The 16,125-nt window shown below is 40.1% G+C and overlaps 1 pseudogene; it reads left to right on the top strand.

Annotated features, from left to right (window-relative positions):
* The first annotated feature begins 8,128 nt into the window (after window positions 1-8,128).
* LOC127196132 (26S proteasome non-ATPase regulatory subunit 4-like) lies at window positions 8,129-9,413 on the top strand (annotated as a pseudogene).
* Window positions 9,414-16,125: the final 6,712 nt, after the last annotated feature.

Genomic DNA, 16,125 nt, shown 5'->3' with positions numbered 1-16,125 from the left:
TGATATACTACGTTGTAAAATCTTCATAAAATATTTCTATATAAAATGTTTTTAAAATCTTAATTTCTCTTTACTGAGTTGTGTTCTCCAATTATTTTTACTTATTTCAAAATTAGCATATGCTGTATTTGATATCATTATGGCCTCTTGAACTGAGTATGTTTTAGTCAGTTTCTCCTCTCGCGTCCCTCCTTTACCCCTAGTCTCCTCCTTAGCACCTTCCAGTAACTTTCCTCTATGTCTCTTTGACCACCTCCTGTCCTTCCTTGTCACCTAGTCATATCTTGTCTTTCTGGTTTTTTAAGCCTTACTCATATGTAGACTCATATGTGTATACATGTACACATGGAAGGCTGGGATCATATGTAGACTCATATGTGTATGTATATACACGGAAGGCTGGGATCATATGTAGACTCATATATTTGTATGTGTACACATGGAAGGCTACAAATTCAACACATGAAACAGAACTTGTTTTTGTCATTCTGAGTTTGGATCAGTTTCCTTAAAATTATACTTTCTAGCCAGGAATGGTGATGCACACTTTAAGCCCAGCACTCAGGAAGGCAGGCAGATCTCTGCGAGTTCCAGGTGAGCCTGGCCTCCATAATGATTTATATAATGGCTTTTTAGTTTTCACTCCTACTAGCGGTGAATAAAGGTCACTTTTGCCCACATCCTTGCCAGCATTTGCTATCAGATTTCTTGTCTTTTCTTTTTCTTTTCTTTTTTTTTTTTTTTTTTTGGTTTTTTCAAGACAGGGTTTCTCTGTGTATCTCTGGCTGTTCTGGAGCTCACTCTGTAGATCAGGTTGGCCTCAAACTCACAGAGATCCACCTATCTCTGCCTCCCGAGTACTGGGATTAAAGGCATGCGTCACTATCCCCAGGCTGCTGTCAGATGTCTTGTAATGCCATTCTGATCAGTAAGGTGCTATCTCAGGGTGGTTATAATTGTTTTCCCCTGATGACTAGTGGGGTTGAATGCGTTTTTGAAATTCTCATTAGCCTTTTACGTTTCTTCTTTTGAGGGAGTTAACTCGTTAGCCCATTCCTTGATCAACAGTTTACGTTTTTTTGTCTTTGATTTTTACAGTTTTGTTTTTGTTTTTTTTATAAATTCTGACTATCAGAGCCCTGTCTGAAATTTGGCTGGTCTTTCTGCGAGCCATTCATTCCACTGATAACTTCTTAAACTATGTAGAAACTTTTGATCTCTTGGAGCCCTGTGTGCTGATTCTTGGGGTTAATTATTTAAGTTGTTTTTGTTACAGGACATCTGTGTTGGATAGTGTGTTTTTCTCTATAAAAGGCTACATCAGTTTTGTAGTTTATGTTGTCCTGGATGAAAGTGTAGTACCAGGGAGCCCAGTGCACATTTTTTGACGTTGAGTCAGCCATACCAAGTTCTCAAGTTCTATTTTCCCTTCTGTAAATTGGAGGTAATACTATAAAAAGCAGCCCTACCTGTCTCAATACTTCCATGATTGGATTGAGCAAATGAGGCCATGTGGAGCATTTGAGGATGATAACATCATCATAAGGGATTGGGCCTAAGTAACACAGATTTCTAACACTCTGTGAGTGGAGACACATTCAAAAAACATTCAGCAATCCTTCAATGATGCTGTGACCTAGGCCCCTAGCTGTGATCAAGGCAGACAGTGGATAAAGATCCCTTTTCCCATGTAGCCTGCAGCTACAGATCTGGAGTCTGCACAGACGGCAGATGCCAACTCTGTTTAGGCCTGGCTGCAGTCTTGCTCAGGCCCTCGGCTCCCTTCCACAGAGGTCAAGCTGGGGTGAGATGTCTGCTCTGAGTGTATGCAGGCCACAACTGAAGGTCTGTGACCCTGTGTGATGAACAGACCCATCTGAGCAGGAAAAGATCCCAGCACTTGATGTGGGCGCTTTGCCAAATGCCAGACCCACAGGAGAAGCGCTGTGGAGAGGAAGGGCCGTGGTGGGGGAAGTTAATGGGAATTTTACAGCAGCTGCCCTTATCTTTGCTGGCTGCTGCACTGAGCAGGAAGAGAAGCAAAACGGGGAAATGGTGGCTGTTTACTGTCCGAGGGTTTAGAGTGGCGTCATGGGTGGAAGACTCGGAAGACCAAGGACCCTGTCTCTGGGCGTGTTTTTAAAAGCGAGATAAACTCAAAATCCTTCTGGGTCCGCGGGATCATATAGCACAGTGACTTAGAAGTAGGGAAAATATTCTTTTATTTTGTATGTAATTAAATTTTAAAAAATAATTTTTCACTTTGTTTCCACTTGGAAACATTCACTCCAGTTTGTTTTTCTCAGGTTCATTTTTCATCCTCTGCAGGCTGTTTAAGCTGATCTCCCAGCAGACTCCTTTTGGTTGTGTACTAAGCCCAGCGGAGAGGTTTCATTTTTTTTTTTTTTCTCTCCTTTAGTTTCTGTACATTACTTGCATAAAGCAATGGGGTTTGTTGTGACACCCTCCGCATATGTGTATCTGGGTCCCATCCACCAGTGCATCTCCTTCCTTCCCTCCCATCCCTCCCTTTGGCTGGTCTTCTTCTCTGATGATTCCCCATCTACTTGCATGTCTTCTCTTCTTTGTCCCACTAGATTCCAAAAGTGAGAGGGGGAATGCAACCTTTGTCCCTCTGGCCGAGCTTATTTCACTTAGTTCTCAAAGAAATGTTCCAACTGCTACTCTCCCACTTTCTCCTGCCTACCCTCTGCCCCGCAGTAACAGCATTAATACGTTTGGTACTCAGTGTCCTTTACAGTTTCTGCAGGTAAAAAGTTGCTTTCCAGCGTGCTATAAGGAAAGTCAGTGTTCAAGGAATTCTGAAGGTACCCACATCCAAGACCTGTTGGTCTGGCCGGGAGTGAGGTGTGCTCAGGGCTCAGGGCTCAGGGCTCAAGGCTCAGGCAAATGTAATGACCCACTGGTCATGTGATGTGGCCCTGTGTTGGCAGAACCTGAAACTCTTAAATATTGACAATTAATCTGAAAACACATACACACACACACACACACACACACACACACACATAACCAACCAAACAAAATGCATGGGCTGCTTTTTTAAAATTAATGTTCTCTTGGGCCTGGAGAGATAGCTCAGAGGTTAAGAGCAGTGGCTGCTCTTCCAGAGGTCCTGAGTTCAATTCCCAGCAACCACTTGGTGTCTCACAACCATCTATAATGTGATCTGATGCCCTCTTCTGACCTGCAGGTGTACATGCAGGCACTGTATACATAATAATAAATAAATCTTTAAAAAATTAATGTTCTCTAATGAGATGATTTGTGAATAAGAGGATGGTATTTTCATAAAGCAAATGATTGTGAAAAGAAACTTAAACTAAAACTAAAAAGTTGGGATAACCAGGAAAAACTGGGCAAACATTTGTGATAAAAATTTCAAGAGAGCCGGGCGTGGTGGCGCACGCCTTTAATCCCAGCACTCAGGAGGCAGAGGCAGGCGGATCACTATGAGTTCGAGGCCAGCCTGGTCTACAAAGTGAGTCTAGGACAGCCAAGGCTACATAGAGAAACCTTGTCTCAAAAACAAAAACAAAAACAAAAAACAAAAAAAAACAAAAACAAAAAAATTCAGGAGAGCATTGTACTAAAAAACCTATATATTTATCACCTATCATATGTATGTCATGAATTTTGCCATATCATTTCTTTATTCCATGTGTGCTAGTACTGTTGGGTTAAACAATGATGTTTTAAAAATGACTTTTAAAGATTGCCTGATTTGTAATGATAATACACCCCTCTTGGGAATAAAGAAAATTATGCAGAATTTCAGTGAAAATGATCATTTCCTGTCCATTCTCTGAGTCTTGCAAGTAACCACTGTAAACATTTTGTTTGTTCGCATAATATTTTCAATGAATTTAAAGAGATACTTGTTCTTGTATCACCATAGTTTGTTTGCTGAGTTTATCTCTACTTGTGGATATTTCCAAAAGTTCTAAGAAAGGAGAAAATCATGTTCATGTGGACTGTTTGTATATTCATCAAGCATTTTAAAGATCTATAATACTTGTAAGTAGGTATACAAATTGCCTAATATGTTTTACCATGGTTAAGAAATAAATGTAGGGGACTATAGAGGTGATTCTGCACTTAGAAACACCTGCTCTTCTTGAAAGGACTCTGGCTCCCTTCCTAGCACTCACATAGGTGACACAGATTCATCTCAGTCTTCAAGCACCTGCATACATGCAGCACACACACAGACACATGAATAAAAATAAATTAAAAATTTTAAAGTAAATAAATTTAGTCTAAGATTGTAGCCAAGACCAAAAGTTAACTTAAAAAGCAAACAAAATGAAACAAACAATACCAAACAACAAACAAAACCCTCAGTTTTATTTTTTTTCTCAAATTATTCTTACTTCAAACTCTCACTACCTCAAGCTAAGCATTACACCTTCTTCCAGGATGCTTTTTTTCTGCCTTTTGATTCACCTTTCAAAATAATCTTTGCTATCAGGATTTTTTTGTTGTTCAAGATAGTAGCTCAAGAATAGAGTGGATGTGAGCCTAGCCTTTAACGGCTGAGCCAATAAACATCGAACCCCTACCCAGATCTAGCCAATGGACAGGACATTCTCCACAGTTGAGTGGAGAATGGGGACTGACTTTCACACGAACTCTGGTGCCCCATATTTGACCACGTCCCCTGAATGGGGAGACCTGGTGGCAATCAGAGGAAGGATAGCAGGCTACCAAGAAGAGACTCAATACCCTATGAGCATATACAGGGGGAGGAGGTTCCCCTCAGTCACAATCATAGGGAAGGGGAGTAAGGGGAAAATGGGAGGGAGAGAGGAGTGGGAGGATACAAGGGATGGGATAACTATTGAGATGTAATATGAATGAATTAATAAAAAATAAAAGTTTAAAAAAATGAAAATAAATTAAAAGTAAACAAGGGGAAAAAGAATAGAGTAGAAATGTTTGAATCTTGTGACAACACATACATATTTCACCTAACAAGTATGAGCTGGTCATCTTCCTAACACTTCAAAAATTAAATGACCTTTTTCTTTATAAGTAGACTTGTTGACATTTTCAAGGTCTATAAGGGAACATGTATTTATCTAAGGAATGGACTAATGGAATATCAGAGCATAGGTAAATTCTTTTGTCTCTGGCCTTGTGTGAGTTAGGATAGATTTTTTTATTTGAACATTTTTCCTATTGTGTTTTACTGGAAGAAAAGTATACTGCCAAGTTCTTAAAATAGCTAGGCTCACAATTATCTTAGTCTGTTGTGGAACTTGCTTTATGTATACATGAATATAGTGGGAGTTTTTGTTTTGTTAAAAACTCAGTTATGTTATGTAAACATGTTTTTGTTTTAATCCCAGGTGTGGGATATGGGGCTGATTTAGATTGTTCACAGCAGCAGACTATGCCCCCTGTGGGTTCTGAGAGGGGCATGATCTTTGCCAGCTGCAGACAGCTTAATTCCCAGGACTCTGGAGAGGGAATAAATGCCAGAGCCCAGAGAGAGCCTGGGGCACTCCAAAGAAGGATGCCGCTGCTCCCCTCTGCTGCTCCTTCTTGTTGTTGTTGTTGTAGTTTGATGAGTTGGAAATGTCCCGAAACAAAGATTGGACTTGCTCTAAAGAACCCAACAACCCTGAAACAGCAGAAAGTAGCCAAAGATAACTATGCCTTCTCTCCCCACCATTGTCTTTCTCTCCTACCTGGTGTTGAGGTGTTGGAAGCGAGTGGGGTGAAAAAGAGAGGTAGACACATAAGGAAACCCAATAATGTAGATAAAACTACCAACCAATACATGAAATTTTATAGAAGCAATTTTCCCATGTCTCCAGGGATGTCAGTTAAGAAAAGACAGCTTCCTCAACAGCAGAAGGAATTTACATGATATGCTTGAATTAATCATCTCTCTCTCTCTCTCTCTCTCTCTCTCTCTCTCTCTCTCTTCTGTCTCTCTTTCATAATTATGAACAGATAATCAAAGATGGTCAGAAGATTCAGAAAAACAAGGAACCAGATAGCAGCAGTAGATCCATAAAGAAAACAATGGATCAATGAAGCAAAACACTTCATGGAGGAAAATACATTTTCTTTTCTTTTTTAAGTTGTAGTTAGTATATTCAGAGATCAAAGAAGAAAGTTTTATAAACTAAGTAAAATTCTTTATGCAAAATTCCCCATAATTTTAATAAGGTGAATAAATTGAAGACTTTATAAAATGAGGACAGAGTAGACTGGAAATAATATAAATACAGATAAATTAAATTAATGTGTAAGCTGATAGAACCTGAAGGCTGTAGATGAAGGATGCAGTAGGATTCCTCTAGCTTTACTTTGTGACACAGCCCTGCTAAGTAACCCAGACTGGAATTGTGCTCAGTACATGGTCCAGGCTGTCTTGCTCACAAGACTCCTGACTCTGTGTCCAGATTGCTAGCATCACTACCAAATATGATTCATACATCCTAAACTTATTGAAAGACAACTGAGATACTGTACATATTTATGAAACAATAAAGGGCATTTAGGCTCATTATTTGAGACTATGAAAAGCAACAAACTGCAAATGTATAGTGAAAAAAATCTTGGAGAAGAGGTAGGAATGGGATAAAGATGAGTTACTTTATGTGAGGAAGTGAGCCACTGAGAGAAAGTTTGCCTTAGGTCTCTACATTAAGCAGTAGAAGTGGAGATAATGTTGAGGTGGTGTTGAGAAGCAGGTGTAAGTGGCTACCACCTTAGTGGTCCTGAAAGTTACATCTTTGCTCTGCATGTATGTATTAGCAAGCTCATTCTTAAATACAATTGTTAATGAGATCAATGGTTCGATGACTAAGAAAACTTATATTGTCTGTTTAGAACCACACAGTTTCAGGAATATCTACTCAGGCTTTTTGAGGGGCTGCTATTGTAATGTGTTAAATGTATGTAACTGATTAGTTTTGCTTTCTTTTGTGAAACTGAAAACTGTCTTTGCTCAGAGAGATGTGAGTATGAAGTCCCATTCCTAGCTCTTGGCGCTTGATAGCTGCTGGGAGACGGAGAGTCCATTTTCTTTCAAGACTATCCCTCATAGGTCAACTGGACATGAGGGCAGGCACCACATCCAAGAGCAGTTGAGCAACACAAATTGGACTTGATGGCTTTAATAAGAGAGAGAGAGAGAGAGAGAGAGAGAGAGAGAGAGAGAGAGAGAGAGAGAACACAAAGTTGGATGGGTAGGGAAGTGAATTGATGTTTATCTTTGAGGAATTAGGGGTGGGGAGGTGAACTATGATAAAAATACATTAAAATTCTCAAAGAATTAATTAAAGTATTATTTTTAAAAGAAGTAACACATCACACACATGTTTTCTAAAGAGGAAGGAAAAAGTTTATGGTCATAGAATTATATGCAAGTTACTTAAATGTAATATAAATGGGTCTTAATTTGTTACAAAGTAGTTTCACCATGTGCAGATACTCTGACTGTAATTTGTAGGTTATTTGTATCTAGTGCTTATTTTTTACTCTTCCTCAGTTCCAGTCATCTTGTTGTTTTTTCCTTTCCCTAGTAATATCCATACTTTCCAATGTTTTGCATTTATCAAAACTTTTGAACTTTTGATTTTAACAAATAAATGCTTAATAATGACACAGCTTCAAAAATGGGTTTATGTAATATAAGTTAAAAATAGAATGTAAAAAAAATAGTATTTTTTGTAGTATGCCCAGTTTAAAATGGTGAGTTATATTCAGTAACAGCCTGGAAACATATTAAAGCTTACTTTTGGAGAGATTGTTAAATAAATAATCAGACATGAACTGACCTATCCGTATTGACACTAGTAGGATGGGACTCACAACTTCCATATGATCATTTAAGGCTGATGCTTTCCTTGGCTCGAGGAGCATGTAAAAATCATGGCTCCCAAGCTGGTGCGTTAGAGCACGCTTTTAATCCCAGCACTCAGGAGGCAGAGGCAGGCAGATCTCTGTGAGTTTGAGGCCAGCCTGGTCTACAAAGAGAGTTCCAGGACAGCCAGGGCTGTTATACAGAGAAACTTTGTCTTGGAAAACAACCAAACAAAACCCATAGCACCAGAGTCCCAGAGCTGGGCCACAGAGGGAAGGTGGCAAGATGATGTTGGAGAGCATTATGGTTTGTGTGGACAACAGTTGAGTACATGCGCAATGGAGACTTCCTTCCCACCCGGCTATAGGCCCAGCAGAATGATGTCAACTTTGTAGGTCGCTCAAAGACCAGCAGCTGGAGAGATGGCTCAGAGGTTAAGTGCACTGACTGCTGCTCCAGAGGTCTTGAGTTCAATTCCCAGCAACCACATGGTGGCTCAAAACCATCTATAATGTGATCTGGTGCCCTCTTCTGGCCTGCAGGTGTACATGCAGACAGAGCACTGTATACATAATAATAAATAAATACATCTTAAAAAAAAACAGAAAAACAGAAGCGACGCTGGGAATAATGTGGGTCTCATTACACTGGCCAATAGCTGTGAAGCGCTGACCATACTCACCTTCCGCTCCAACCTTCACACTGTGCAACCCAAGGGCAAGATCACCTTCTGTACTGGCATCCCTGTGGCCCATCTGGAGTCTGAAGCACTGGCAGGGCAAGAACCAAAAGATGCCTTCGTGGGTGTCCCTGTGGAGGACAGTGACAAGGATCTGGTGATACCAGCTAAACGCCTGAATGTCGACATCATCAGTTTTGGGGAAGAGGAGGTGAGCACAGAAAAGCTGATGGCCTTTGTGAGTACATTGAACAGCAAGGACGAACTGGATCACATCTAGTGACATTGTCTCTCGGGCCCAGTTTGACCGATGCTCTCATCAGCTCTCCTATTCTGACTGGCGAAGGTGGTGCCATGTAGGGTCTCAGTGCCAGTGACTTTGAGTTTGGAGTAGACCGCAGTGCTGATCCCGAGTTGGCCCTAGCCCTTCGTGTTCCTGTGGAAGACCAGCGGCAGCAGCAGGAGGCACGTCGGGCTGCTGCAGCCTCTGCAGCTGAGGCTGGAATTGCTACATCTGGGACTGAAGACTCAGATGCTGCCCTTCTGAAGATGACCATCAGCCAGCAGGAGTTTGGCCGCGCTGAGCTCCCTGGCCTCAGCAGCATGACTGAGGAAGAGCAGATTGCCTATGCCGTGCTGATGTCCCGGCGGAGTTTGGCCAAGCAGAGTCAGCTGACATCGATGCCAGCTCAGCCATGGACACATCAGAGCCAGGGAAGAAGCAGGATGACTGTGAAGTGATGCAGGACCCAGAGTTCCATGAGAGCATCCTAGAGAACCTTCCAGGCATGGATCCCAACAATGAAGCCATTCGAAATGCAATGGGGCTCTCTGGCCTCCCAGGCCACCAAGGATGGCAAGAAGGACAAGAAAAAGGAAGACAGGAAGTGAGACCAAAGGGAGGAAGAGCTGAGTCTGTCTAGGGGACTGCAAAGTCTGGCTTGGATATAGATTTAGACATGCTATCTGCAGCCTTTACAACCTGAATAAAGCTTTGCAAGTTAAAAGAAAAAAACAAAAAACAAAAAACACCCCAAACAAAAACAAAACATAACATAGCACCTGAACAAACTAAAGATGAGGTGACTCCTGGAAGACACAAACATGGAAACAACACTGAACTGCCATGAGACATGGGCTGCTTTAAGGAGAGCTCTTTTCTTTGATATCATGCTATCCTCCTGACTTTTTTTTTTTTTTAAGTAGCAATAGAAACATGAACCCCACAAAACTACTGCTGCTCCAAGGGCTTAAGACTAAATTTATAGTTTAGACAAAGAATTTAGATCTTTTAGCTTTTAAAATAATGTCAGTTCGATACTTTTTTTTTTTTATTTTTGGGGGAGCCTGACATCTGTTGCTCTTTTCATGTGCTTTGCATTTCTTGTTAATACCTAATAGTTACTAATAAAAGGCCATTTCTACTTGCGGCTCGTATATGTAACTACAGTTGAGAAGCACTGACCCCAGAAGACAATCTGTGCTCTGGCAAGAGGCAAACATCACGTGGTGAAGTTAATGGGCTGATAAGGGAATCTTGTGAAACATTTCTGAGCTGAGCTCAGTGCATGGCAGTGTTTTTCAACAAAGAAATACAGAGTTCACTGGAGAATTTGAAGCTGAGATAAAACGTACCTGAGGTAGAGCCCTTGAGAGTGCACACACTTGACACACTCCTCAGCAGCAGCAGCAGCAGCAGCAGCAGCAGATGGCTATTGATGGGCAAATTATTTGTATTTCTAGTTTATATCTTAAAAAAGAGTTCTAGAAAGTAAATATGCTCCCAGTTTTTAAAGCACGACAAAACAAAATAGGTATTGTCAAAATCAGACACACACACACACACACACACACACACACACACACACACACACACAAGGGTTATGCCAAGTGTTGATTTACTGAGACCCTGCATCTTCCTTGAACATGAACTTGTGAAAAGCCATGTCGTCCTATATATCTACAGTTTATTTTGTTAAAACCATTGGAAGAAACCCACATCTTACTCTTATAAAGTCAGTCTGTCTTAGTTAAGGTTTCATTGCTGTGAAGGGACACCATGACCACAGCAACTTTTACAAAAGAAACCATTTAACTGGGGCTGACTTATAGTTTTGAAGGTTTAGTCCATTATCATCATGGTGGGAAGCATGGCAGCATTCGGACTGACATGGCGCTGGAGAAGGAGCTGAGCCTTCCACATGGGGATCTGCAGGCAGTAGAAGGGGACTGTGTCTTCCAGGCTCAAGATCCAGATCACAGATGTACCCTCCACTTCTGGATTGTAGTTCATTCCAGATATAGTCAAGTTGACAATGCATAATAGCTCTCACACCACCCCCTGTATTGTTCTATTTAATTGTTTAGTGGTATTTGTTTGTTCATTTAAAAATTCAAATCATATATGAAAATAGAAATTGGAGTGAAACTCGTTGAAAAATCTAAATGCAGCTGGCATTTAGTCAGTGCCCTTCTAGGCATGCACATGTTTCTTTATGCAATTTTATGCATCTGTGGCCATACTCTATCTGCTATTCAGTGTCTTCATTATTTTCATTAAACCAATGTCATTCCATCACAATGACTTTAAAATCATGTCACAAATTACATGGTCACATATTTTGTTACTTAATTTAGTTAGCTCCTAATCAAAGGATAAAAGATCTGTTTTCAACTTACATTGCTGTTCTAAATGATGCTCTGATCACATTTTTATGTGCATGGTACGTTGGCTATTTGGGAAGTGGTCTCCGCAAATAAATCTTTGGAAGAGTTCCTAGGTTATACTTGAAATTCTGAAAAGCCAGGTGGCTCTCTGAGAAACAGTGCCATATGTATTTCTATGTATTTTTTTTAAAGGGAGCTTTTCATTTAAAAAGTATTTATTAACATTATTTTTCATTTTGTATTGCTTGCATCAAATTTAAGGCCTCACATATGTTAGCACTCAGCTACAGCCTCTTTATCTTAGTCAACACCAGATTTTATCAATTATGTCTCTGCCAATGAGATAAATGAAAAATTGGTTTTCATTCAAGTGTGAACTTCTTTAGTAAATAGTAAGATTAAACACCTGTTATATTCTCTCTCACTCTGAGATGAAGTCTCATTATGTAGCCCTGACTAGCCTGAAACTTTGTATGTTAAACAGGTTGGCTTGGAACTCACAGAGATCCTCCCTCTGCCTCCCAAGAGCTGGGATTAAAGGCGTGCACAAGCATACTCAGCTGTTTTTCTCATTCTTATAAAATGCTCATGCATTTTTCCATAGGCTTGTTTATTATCATCTGGTTGATGTGTAAAAAGATCTCTCCATGGGGGCATGTTGACGTCTATCTCTTGTATGCACTATGATCATGGCATCACCTCTTTGCTTATTTGACTTTAATTATGGTTTAAAAATGCTTATGAATCAGGCCTTTTTGTTGGTGGATTCTTTTGAGACAGGCTCTTGCTAGGTGGTCCAGGTTGATCTGGACATCACAAGCCTTCCGTCTACATCTCTGTTACTATGTGGCAATCATAGTAACGCATCACCAGGCCTACAATCCGTAAATCCTTTAAACTTAAAGTTGTGTGCTCACCAACATGCCTTGCTTCTATGAGCCTTTTAAACTTTAACTTTCAGATTTGTGTGCTCTGTAAAGAGGCTTTGTCACGCTGAGATTTTTTTTTTTAAAGTTCGAAAAGTTTGGTGGGTGTGGTGAAACTGTTGGGTGATGGCCAGAATACATTGTAACATCTATGAAATTGTTAAAGAAGAAGCAAAGTGTAAAGTCCACACTTTCTCCTGGTGCTTTTGTAGTTTTATTCATGCTATTTAAGCCATCTAGAACTAAGCTATTCAATATAAAACGAAGCATGGCTTTGGCTAGTTGTTTGTGTGTGAATTTACTGAAAATACTGTAGAATGATCAAAAGATTCTCATCTTGGAGTCAAACTTTGTGGTCGAAATTCTGCCTCCATTGCTTAATAACTGGACAAACCTGATTTCGCAGATACAAAATGAGGGTATGGGAACTGTTTCCTGGAGGTGTTGTTCAAGATTTACGTGCTTATGTGTACGAAGGGCTTAAAATAATACACAGCACATGATGAGAGCTTGCTGAGCAGTCGCTTATTGAATAGTCATTTCACAGGGAAACAACTTCTTGGCTTTAAGTTCTTGTATATATTTAGCAGGATCTAAAAGTATAGTTCAGGATATATTCTAGCTTATGACATGTATAACCAAATTCTTTTTATTTTTCAGGGTATTCTTTATTTTTTATTATATATGTATTTCTCTCTCTCTCTCTATCTATATCTATATCTATATAGATATATATTTGTCTTTACATGTTTCCTTCATTTGCCATTTTGCAAATTGCTAGAAAGCTCATTGATGTTGTTACTGGGCTGGCCTACAGCCTAGCTCTGTGTTGTCTGTGGCGGTTTGAATGAGATGTCCTCCATAAGTCTAGGACGTTTGATTTCTCAGTTGGTGGCTGTTTGGGGAGGATTAGGAGGTGTGGCCTTGAGGAAGGAAGTATGTGGGTGGGCTTTGAGGTTTCAAAAGACTCCATACCATTTTGAGTTCTCAAGCTCTGCCTCTTGCTCATGGGTCATGATGTAAGCTTTCAGCTACAGACTCCTGCTGCCTCGCCTTTGCTCCACTGTTAGGCACTCTAACCTTCTGGAGTTGTAAGCCCAGTTAAACATTTTCTTTTAGAAGTTGCCTTGCCTTGTTGCAGCCATAGAAAGTAACTAATACAAGATCTTAATCTGACTTTTTCATGAATTTTAATGTTCCCTTTCATTAAGTACCACAAACTAGTATTTTTCACTTATTTAATGTTTCTTTGTTTTATTTAATACAGATTTAGGCTTGTATTCACTTAAAACATTTAAGTGTAAGGTAGCTCACTGACGTAAGCAAAGTGCATTCACATCACGGTGCAATCATCGCCACCCACTGTTCAAAACATTCTCACTTTCCCAGAATGCTGTGCCTGTATCTATTAAATACTAACAAGCTCAATTTCCCAACACCTAGATCCTACTAATGATTGCTGTAATTTCTGTCTCAATGAGTTTGGCACTTGGAGGAGTGGAACTACATAGTATTTGTCTTTTCCCTAACCGGCTTCTTTCATGTGGAGGGCCATCCATGTTTAGCATCTACCAGAATGTTCCTTCCTTTTAAGGCTGAATAATACCATTGTGGGTATTCATACCTTGTTTTGTTGACCAAGTCCTCGATCAATGAACACTTGGGCTACATCCACGTGCTATAAATGTGGGTGAAAGGTTAAGCTGGAACTGCTGCTCAGTGTGCTGTGTACATACATACCCAGAGGCAGTCTTGCCAAGTCTCCTGTTGTTTTCCACTGTAACCGCACCATTCTACAGTTCCCAAAGCAATGCAAGCAGGTTCCTATATTTACATGTTCTTGCCAACGTATCTCTCTCTTTTTTTTTTAATACTATTGTTGTGTATATGTTGGTGAGGAGAGAAATGCCACAGTGCACACGTGGAAGTTAAAGGACAACTTTATGGAATGCATTTTCTCTTTCATTGTATACAGGCTTCAGAGATTGAATCCAAGCCCTCAGGCTTGTATAGCAAGTGGCTTGCCTCCACTGCAAAGTCATCTTATAGCTCCTTGCCTTCTGTCTTTTGATTATAGTTATCCCAGTGAGTGTGAAAAGAATACTAAGTATTCTCAATTAAAGAAAAGACAGGAATATATAAGAGGAGAAAAATAGTTTATGAGTGTCTTTTTAGCTTCTAGGAGTCATAGTTATGGTTGGAACACTGAGTTTCAGAAATAACATTTTTCCATCAATCCACATGAGATATAAGGAGTGAAAAAAATCCTCTGGTCTTTCTTGCAAAGAAGTAGACTTAGGAAGGCAGCCAATGTAAGAAATATTCATGCAGCTGTTGCTTACATGAGTCCAGAGAAACTTCTGGAAGTTGTTCATAACATGCATATTTACTTTGCTATGAACCTACTTGACTAAAGAAAAACCCAAGTCTAATATGCTTTCAGTTTGTAGAGGTAGGGTACAGACAGACATGTATTTGTGGGTGTTCTGAACTCATCCAGACCTCAGCAAGTTGGTGAAAAATTTTGGTTTTCTTCATTTGATCTTATTTCCAACCTAGCCCACTTCAACTTCAGGATTGTGGCCTGGAGTTTCATTTCCTGCCCAGGTGTTCACACTCTTGTTCCAGCTCCCACTAAACTGAACCCTTACTCTCAAATGCCAAGCCAGAAGAAGCTGGTTTTAGCCAGTCTGCACTTAGCCAGTCGTAAAAATGAACATTAGTAACCCTGCCTTGATCACAGATCAGTTCTCAGCACTTCACCCAGGGTTCTTCTTTATAGCTTAAATATTTAAAGTGGCTCTTGATCACCATTTATGACTACTTCTTACCCAACAAGCAGTATGGAACAGTATCTAATCCTTTCTCAACCCCCCCCCCTAAAATTATGTATGTTGGGTACAAGGAATCACTCTGTTTTCAAAGCAAAGTAGCCAACTTAGCTGTTGAAAAAAAAATTAAACCACTATTCAAAAACTAGAATGAGGAGAATTCTAAACCATAAGAAGAATACAACAATAAAACATACTTGATTAATTTGGCCAGGCATAGTGTGGTGGCACATGCCTAGAATCTAGCAATCAGGAGAAAGAGGCAGACAGATCTCTGTGAGTTCCAGGCCAGCCAGGGCTACATTGTAAGACTTTGTCTTAAAAACAAAACAAAACAAATACAAAAATACCCATAATTTATTATATACAAAGAGAAAAATGTTCTGAAGCTAGATTGTGTTCAGGATTACAGCTCTGTGTAGTACACAGTATGTAAATAATATCTCAGTAAAGCTGGTTGTAAGTCATAAACACCTTAGTGCAACAAATGGGCATGGGTAGTTATAGTGAGTTTGTTGCTGCATTCAGTGAAGTGCCTAGAAGCTGACAAATTAAGGGAGCCCAAGGAGTGACTTTGGGATGGGGAGTCTTTGTAGCCTCTGCAGAAGGAACCATTGCTGTCAATACTTTTCATAAGCTGCTCACTTAGTAGGGATGGAGTTGGTATCTGAGCCTAGGTACTGCCCACTTAGTAGGGATGGAGTTGGTGTCTGAGCCTAGGTACTGTCCACTTAGTACATATATGGAGGTCAAAGCACAATTTTCAGAACTGGTTCTTTCCTTTTACCATGTGGGGACTGGGGATAAATGTCTTTACCTGATGGGGCATCTTACACACCCACTTGTGGATAGTTTTCAATGTATTCAAACTGCATAATTAGGTCAATGTTCTATCAGAGAATGCCCTTTATACTTAGGTTGCTATTTTGTAGATCCAACTGAATAAAGCAAAGCTACAATCAGATGAACAAACCTGTCTCTGTCTGTGATGTGATACAGACCCAAGGGGCACGGCTGTTTTTAGTGGGGAGCTGTCAAGCCAGCTCCAGATGTTTAGATTTGCTCAGTGGTTCAGAAGCACAGCTTTGGTGGCAGATACCTAGGCTCAAGAACCAATTCCATCCCCTCTAAAATTCCATCCATCTTCTAAAAAGCAATAGGAACAGCTACACATGCAAA

The sequence above is a fragment of the Acomys russatus genome, chromosome 12 (assembly GCF_903995435.1).
Source record: "Acomys russatus chromosome 12, mAcoRus1.1, whole genome shotgun sequence".
Lineage (NCBI taxonomy): Eukaryota > Metazoa > Chordata > Mammalia > Rodentia > Muridae > Acomys > Acomys russatus.
This window is presented reverse-complemented; position numbering and strand designations above follow the sequence as displayed.